Genomic DNA, 8,858 nt, shown 5'->3' on the forward strand with positions numbered 1-8,858 from the left:
GTGAAAAGTGTGACTGCATATCTCAAAGCTAAATGAAATCAGCTGGTATTGAACTGAATAATGTAGGAGGCTGTTGCTCAGGTTGACCATCTTGAAGAAGTGGGATTGCTGTGAAACCAGGCAAGATCCAACTGCATGATGTCAGCACAGCTCACTGAAACCAATACACTGAGTTTAAACTGCATATTTCAAATGGGTGAATTCTTGGTGTATCAGAGATGTCATGACTTAACACTTTTCATTTTAGCCACCAGCCTGAAGTTTGCAACTACCTGCAGCTGGTGGTCTGTCCTTCTCAAGGAGCAACCATCAGAATCTTTTCAGCCTCCCAAAATCTTTTCATCCTCCCAAACTGCTCAAATTATGATTACAGCTTTTGTGGATGGTTACTAATCATGGTGCATTGAATGGACCTAAAGTGGCTGATGTGCTGATGGCAGTGGATTTAATAGAATGACAGTTTAAAGGGGAATCTGGGCATTTTTCCAGACTTTAATACCTGGATCTGGATCATTTTACTCTAATAAAATTGAATTGACAAACCTTTAGACTTGGCAGAATTTATCTTAGGGAACTGTATGGTTCAGGAAGGTAGCACTTGACATACAGCTTCTCACGTGAAGTCATTAGTTCAGATTTACCCAAGGTGCCAAGAAAGGCACAGAAATTTCACATTTATACAAAGTAAGTCCTATACACAGTACATATGAGTACTTATGCACTCTAATTGTGCATACATTGTAGGGCTTCATTGCCAGAGAGGGATATATTTTTGTGAATAGACAGTGGTCTGTTTGTTTTTTGTTTTTTGTTTTTTTTTCCCAGGAAAAGTAACAAGAACAAAAACAAACAACCTGTAATAAGAGAACAACATGAAGCCCCATCCCTGGAAACATTCAAGACCAGGCAGGACTGGGATCTGAGTAAACTGATCGAGCTGCGGGTGACCCTGTTTATTGCAAGTTAGTTGAACTAGATGACCATTAAAGGTCCCTTCCAAATCTGAGAATTCTATGGTTCTGTGATTTTCTAATGGAAGAACGTGCATAGTATACATACTACTAAAATGTATATTTCTAACTTTATCTGTAGGGGAAAAGAGAGAAGCGAAAAGCAGTACAGGAGGTTAGAAATGAGAGTTTTCCAATTAATTCACAATTAATTCCTGGTCCCCCTGCATTTTTTATCCAAAACAAATCATCTTTGATTTGGAAAGCATTATTATGCTCCTGCTTTTCTTTGGATCAGTGTCTTATGCTGTGAAATACGTGCTATATATAAAAGCAGATACACTGAAACTTGACAGTTTCACCAGGTGCAAGTGGTTTATAAATTAATACAAATTGTTTGCAGGATGCATGAAGTTCTGCAGACAGGGCAGTGGAACAGAATTTGAATAAATTTTTACCTTCTTAAAAAATAGAAATAATCCTGGATACTTGAAAAATGTTTGAGTTTGTTCTCTTGAAACAGCTTGGGGGAAAAAAAATAAGAAGGAGTGTGAAAATGTTCTTTTCTTGAGTTCCCTTCTCACTGAAACAGCTGAAACATGAAGCCTTATTATAAATAGTTATTTGCTTTTCTGTCCTGAACTGAAAATGCATTCTAATGCTCTGGAGTTGGTTGCAAACAGAGGGCCATAAATTCCAGCTCAATTTATCTAAATGGTGTATTGTGTGAAAGATACTGACATGGGCTGACACATCCAGTGATAATCACATAATGGGAGCTTCCTAATTCCACTAGTAAATTGTTCCAGGTTTAGATAAAATGAAATCATAGTGTCTTCTTTTCTCACCTATTATATTTTGTTATTGCTGTTATGTTGTTGTTGCTGCCCTTCGTCATAATATCTCACAGCCTTGGGGCATTGTATGCACAGTGAAAAAGAGATGACCCACTTCAGATTGTTTGTAAACATGAGACAAAAAAAAAAAAAAAAAAAAAAAAAAAAGCAGCAATGGATATAAGTAGAAAGTAAAATATTATTGCCCATCAGTGGGGCAGCACTGATATCACCACAACAGCAGCCTGAGCTAGATGCTCTTTTGTTATTTGTTTATATCACAATCAGACTTTTACAATGGAGACAAGTTTACGCTTATGAGCAGGGACCTTCAGCATTTGTCAGGTGAGGGAAAATACAAAACTGTAACAAGCTAACAGTAAAGTTGCTGAGATGGTTAAGAGGATGGCAGGCAACCTTGTTGCTGCTACACAGGAACAGGGTGGTGTTGGGAGGAGAAATATGGTTACAAAGAAACAAGAAGGAAACAGTAACATTTGTCAAAGCCTGGGAAAAGAGTTCTTGCAGTGGTTATGACTAAAGATGAACTGAGCCTCAAGAATCTCAGGAGAACAGCAGTACTGTTAACTAATAGCCTGGATATTAAAGCAAAATTCTTAGCTGCTTACTAATGAGAATGCTGGTTACTTATGGCAGTAAGTGAGAAAGAGGTGGGAAGAAAGCAGGTAGGAGCCTGATGGAGATGAAAAAACACATCTTTCTCTGTATCTAGGCAGAGAATAGAAACGGAGTGGCTCGTTAGCCACAAGAGATGCTAAAGATGAAATCTGAGGTTTTAATTTCTTCTGAGGTGAGGATATGAGTACATCACTGCATGAGCCAAGGGAGCCTGGTTTGCACACATCCATATCTCAGGAGAGTTCCTTTGGGTGTATTCTCTAGTGTCTAATTGCTGGGTTACTCTGTGCTGCAAACTGGCTTCAGGGCCAGAGGACATGAAGGCAAGTCTGAAGGGCTTTTTGCCTGAAGACAGCTCCAGTTGATGAGCCATGGAATTTTAGAGCTGTGCTAATGACACTCTGAGACTTAAACATTCAACAGTGAACAAGGTGTCTTGTGGCCTTACAGAGCAAAAGTGCTTTACAGAAGTTTTAGTAGTCTGATCCAAAAGATTCTCAGTGCCAAATGGCTTTTGTGCCTCTTTAGTGTATGATAGGTCTGTTGGTGACCTGGAGCTTGGTTAATACTAAATGTATTGTTGCCCTGCGACAATGACAGTATTATGAACAAATGGGAAATCATATAACTTAACAAAGTCAATTTTCAGTTTCATAGCATTACCTGATAAACTATTGTATCCTAAGTGTACAGAGGCATACCTCACATTCTTCTTGTAAATACATTACAAACACTAAGTGGAACAAAGTATATTCATAAAGACATATCCATGTGTGCACATTTACAAATCATTCCTTTCATTAGGGTGGTTTGAGACAATAATGATGACAAATAAAATGGTCTGGTTTCACATCAAGGTGATTGATTTAAATCAAAGTGATTTAAATCACCAATTTTAATCATGATTTAAATCAGCAAGCAGGAAACCTTGATTTAAATAATTCATTTTCATCTTATTTTGCATTTGTGCTTCCTAGTGATTTTTCTAAATAAAGAATGATTCCCATTGGCTGAGATAATTCAGTATTTCCATTCACTAAGCATGAGGATTACATGTTCTTGAGATAGTGAAATAACAGTAGCTGTAGGGAGTTTTGGTGAAAATGTCTGGAAGGTCTATGTGACCCTCAGCATCACACACTCTTCTACATGGGTAAATGAGAACAGATTTATGTTTAGCCTGTGGTAAACAGAGCAAAGTTGCCATAAATATTTTCCAAAGCATGTAAGTTGTATGCAAAATAGACAATTTGGATTACAAAGGGACAAGCTTAAGTATTAGTTGCTTGGAGTTTTCCCTAAAATCATCTTTCAGAAATCTCTTCTTCATTCTATTCTGCTTAGCCAAGGTAGTTTTAAGCATGAAAAAAGAAACAGATTTCCAGAAACTTCTCTTTTGACAAAAGTCTGTTAAATATAGTGCTTGATTTCTGCTTGAGTCGGTCTGATTTCCTTCTTAATAATTATTATGTGATCATCACATCTAGGGAAAATAACAAAGTACAATGAAGCCCTATCTATCTCAGTCTTATCTGGTTATCCATGCTCATAATTAGTTCCTCGGGTTTAAATGAATTAATCATTTAACAAAGCCAACTGTATAAACTGAAATTAAGGAACAATTATTTCAGCACTTGCAGAATGAGCTACTAATTTCAGATGTGTTAACATTTCTGTCACTGTTGCTCCAAGCACCTTGGCAGTACCTTGTCTCTGTCAGACAGGGACTCTTCATTCTTTAATTTTCAGTCTCAAATGTAGAGCATATGTGTGTAGAGCAAGAAGCACTTAGGATACAAGCAAAGAAAATGAGATGAACAAAGTGACAGAACTCTATCTTATTTGTATGATGATGAAAACATTAATGAGACTGTCTAGATTTGTTCTAGTCATAACTAACTTCTCAAATTTGAGGATGGTTATTCTGTAGTTCAGATGTTTGATTTTTATTGTATTTAAACAATTTAATCTCTAAAAGGAGATTTCTTAATTGGGTTGGGGAGAGATGTTGTTTAATAAATATACTGTGACTTTGTATCTGTCATGCCTTCCAAAGTTGAAAGATAATCTCCTTTTGTCCAGCAAAGACCATTATCTTTATACTTCATTGACAAATAAATAAAGTCTTTTTCAAAACATCCCATTCCTCTGATTCTCAAATAGCTGCCCTTAGAGAACTTCCTGTCTTTTTGCTTAAGATCTTAATTTATCACCAGCCTTACCTATCTTTGAGCAGCACCTCAGAGCCCTCACACTCACCATATTTCTTTTCGTCTTACTCTTCCTCATTCAAAGGTGGTTCCAAATGTTTTTCCACAGTAAATTCAGTAGATCATAAAGATAGGATTTCATAAGATCTTCCGCACAAGTGGAATGTAAATTCATTTGATATGTACACAAGTAGAAGGCAGAAGATATTTAAAATTCTGAGAGTGCCCTGCCTGTAGGATGAGCTCTAATTATCAGCTGATGAACAGTATTCTAAGGTTTCCCACCACGTGTAATACCATAAGGAAATGAAAGAGGATGTAAGTTGCTCTAGGCCTTGTCCTTACTCGTCATTACTGAATGTCATGGCAGGGATTAGATTTAATTTGATTCTTTGTGCAAAGTTTTTTTGTTTTGCTTTGTTTTTTTTTGTTTTTTTTTTTTGTTTGTTTGTTTTTAAATAAAGCTGCAGTTCAGATTAAAGGATAAATTAATGTATTATACCATAGTAATGTGTTAAATTGGATAATGTGATCCTTCTGATGGTACAGCAGAAATCACATATGGTGATAAAATGTTGCTTGCCATAGTTCAGTGGAATTAGAGGGTGTACTAGAAACTACATTCACAAAATAATGGTTTTTGAATTATTTGTATTACTTATAGTGGAAAGGAAATAAAATCATATTGCCGTCAACTGAGAAGGAATGGATACTACTTTAGTAGTATTATAGAAATCTTGCTTAATAAGGGAGCCAATGCAGACTTTTCCAACACACAAAACCAGACCTCTTGGATTTGGTAACAAAGGTGGCAGCAGAAAGACAAGAGAAGCATTACAAGATAATGAACATTTATATTATAGCCCTATTGTCTTATGCTGACTTTCAACTAGGTTATACTTGGCAGTGGCTGGCTTAACATCTGGGTAACAAATCCCAACCAGGGCAATGTACACCTAACTACTCACTAGGTTTGTACTCTCTCTGTCCACCAGTGCCTATGCAGGAGACTTCCAGAATGAGAACTTCATCAGACAGGTGAAGTGATTCTTTTCCGGCAGGACAGAAAGAAGCCTTGCCTCCAGGGCTATCCACCTGACCCATAAGCCTTCTTTGCCCTCCTCCACTGTTGATGGAGAGAGGATTTGCCTGAAGAAGACTCTGTAGACTCAGGAGGATCATTTCCTATCCCAGCTCTACCTTCTCCATTCTGCACAGCTACAGGACTTGTTTGCTCTCTCTCTTTCTCTCCCTCTCTATTTATATATATATTTCAATTTGCACTTCTTTTGGGGCACTGAGGGACAGAGAAATGGCTTAAATAGCAAAACCAGATAAGAGAAAATGGAGATTGGCTTGCATGCTAATTAACCAGCTTGACCTTCCTGTCCGTAGTGCTTCAAGAAGCTGTAAAAATATGTTTTGGTGTTTCTGGTTGGATTTTAGTTTTCGTCTTCTAATGTGATCACCTGATGTGTTATTTCATGAAGGTTTGATGCAAAAAGTGCACTGAAACCAAGTAGAAAATACATCAGTGATTTAACCTGGCTTTGGACTGTGCTCTCAGTGGGAGTGTGGGTAACCACTTCTGCTCAGGAATACCTCTTGTGACATAATTTCCTTCAATTTCCAAGTCTGACTACTCTGACACACGCACACTTGGAATTTAAAGGTAAATTTTTCATCAGTAAAGCCAGAGGTAATTGTCATCATAGATAATTATACACCTGAGGAATGACAAGAGCCTTCTGGAGGAGTCGTTAAGTGCAATACAAGGCAGCTGACAGCTCAAGCTAGGGCTGTGCAGGGCAGTCAGGAAGGAGTAACTTGACTTCTGGAGGTAAGTGGTGCTCAGAAAGAGAAAAGTTGACTACTTTTTTTCTTTTTATTAGAACTTATTGCATAATTGAGGCTGTAGCTGTACATAGCACCTCTGCCAAACAGGAGCAAGATCCCTGTCCCATGACTCCAAGTCTTTCCTAGAATTTCCCTTTTTAAATCAAATACAGTGGAGTGTTACAGCAGCTTGTAGTGACACTCATTTTCTGCCAGCTGACTTGTTCTGAACATCCACTTATACATGTGGAGATCCCAGGCACTGAGTCCACCCTGCAGGCTGTGTGAATCTTGAAGCATTTGCTGAAGGCTGGGACCAGTTGCTGTCATTTCTCCCACAAATGAAAGTATCCTGTGGATCCTGGGTGCCTGCACACTGTGTGAGCAGCCCAGTGCTTACCCCGCAGCACTGCAATGCCAGCAGTTTGCTTCTGGAGAGCTCCAGGCAGACCACACAAGATGCACTGTGTGATGGAAGAGTGAAAGCAGTCATGTGCCGCATTTCTTTAATTTGTTGCCTTCAGAGTACCTCTTCCAGCAGGGTCTCTCCTCTGGATGCATAAAGGTAGCAGCAGCTATCCACAATGCAAAAAGCTGGCAAAGGCAAATTAGTTACAACATCTCCTGGAGCTAATTTTGCCCTCTGTCATTAGGCCCGCTTCTGCATTTGGAAATAATCGGAGAGGTTTGGGCTGCGGTTGTCATAGAATGGTTTGGGTTGGAACAGACCTAAAAGCACATTCAGTTCCAACCTCCCTGCCACATGTAGGGCTGCCAGCTACCAGCTCAGGCTGCCCAAGGCCCCATCCAATCTGGCCTTGAACATCTCCAGAGATGGGGCATCCACAGCTTCTCTGGGCAGCCTGTGCTTCTCTGCCTTCTAAATTCTAGTAACTAGTTATGTAAATTTATTTCTGTGTTTCATGACTCAGGTGTATGTATGGAGATCAACACAGGCCTGGCTAAGCATCTATGTAGTCTCTGTTTCACTACCTGACTTCTAACTGCATGTTTAGCCTGATGTAAAGTGTGTTCTGTTTGTATCTAGAAAAACAGTTTTAGGTATGATCACTTCTAAGGATGTTTTCTCATCAGATATTTTAAACAAGTATGTTTTTGTACTTTTGAATGTTTAAATAGTTGTGGCATTAGAACATTAGTATATATTTAATTAATGATAAGGCAATGGATGTATTTACTTTCATGCAGATTTTTAGCTTCAGAATTTTTATGTTCCTCAGAAGAGCTTCTTAGCATAATGATTTGATTTATACTATAGGGTATACAGTAGATGTTGCCTAAGCAATTTACAGAAAGAAATGTAGGAAGCAAAGGAATGATCTAGATAAATTTTGTAACTAAAATAGGTTAAAAATAGTCTGGTGAACTTAACGGTGTCCGGAAAGTTGGCATCAGTAGATTAATAATTGCTCTGCAGCCTCTGATTATGGCTGGTTATTTACATGATTTCCAGGAATTTCAGTTTGCCACAGCTATTTGTTCACTCATGTGATTATACAAAATGACCTTGACTTTTCATGTACAGTTTTTTAGAAGTTTTTCTGCAGTTCATATTCTGCATTAGCGAGTTTTAATTCATTTCGTTAGTTATTTTCTGGAACAGAGATTTCAATTTTTATTTTTAAATAAAGATGGGAGAAAAGGAGTTACATTGATTTTATGTATTTCATTATAAAGTGTCTGGGGCTGTGGAACTGCAAATCTCCTGCACTGTGTTACTGATGTAATGATAGATAATGTAAGAACAGAATTTCCCTTAAGTCTTTCCAATGCCTTTCAACTGGACTTTTTGATGCATTAGCCTTTTGTGAAATAACCTACCACAGTCTTTTTTGTATCTGTATCCAGGTGTTTCTGATATCTGTATCAGACTATAAAATCTGATTTTTTGGCCATCACTAAAGCTCATAAATTGCTGAAACAGCTCTTACATGTGTATCACAGGGGTGGATTACTGAAAGAATAATGCAGAACAGAGACCTAGAGCTTTCACTGAAGAAAGGAAGAATAAGGCTTGCTATCAATATATAGTGCCTGATTTCTTTGACTTTTCTTAATGATCATTTATATCTGTGTGAAGTAAGCTTAAGAATTTTTAAACAACGATGGCTCAGGAGGCTTGTGATAGGATGAACATCTTTTCTCCAGGTCCCCATTAGAGATAGACAGAATACATTCAAACTTCATGGCAGGTTGGTGACCAAAGAAAGGAAGCGAAGGAACCTCCTTCAATGCCATCACCCAGCTGCCCATGTAAGTCTTGACATGTCAGCAGCCTTCTTATTGGTGACCCCTTGCCTGTGCCCTGTGGGTATCTATGCCCAGTTTCTGCCCACAGGGCTGCCCTTCAGATAGTCATTTCTCCT

This window comes from Coturnix japonica, chromosome 2, assembly GCF_001577835.2.
Source record: "Coturnix japonica isolate 7356 chromosome 2, Coturnix japonica 2.1, whole genome shotgun sequence".
NCBI lineage: Eukaryota > Metazoa > Chordata > Aves > Galliformes > Phasianidae > Coturnix > Coturnix japonica.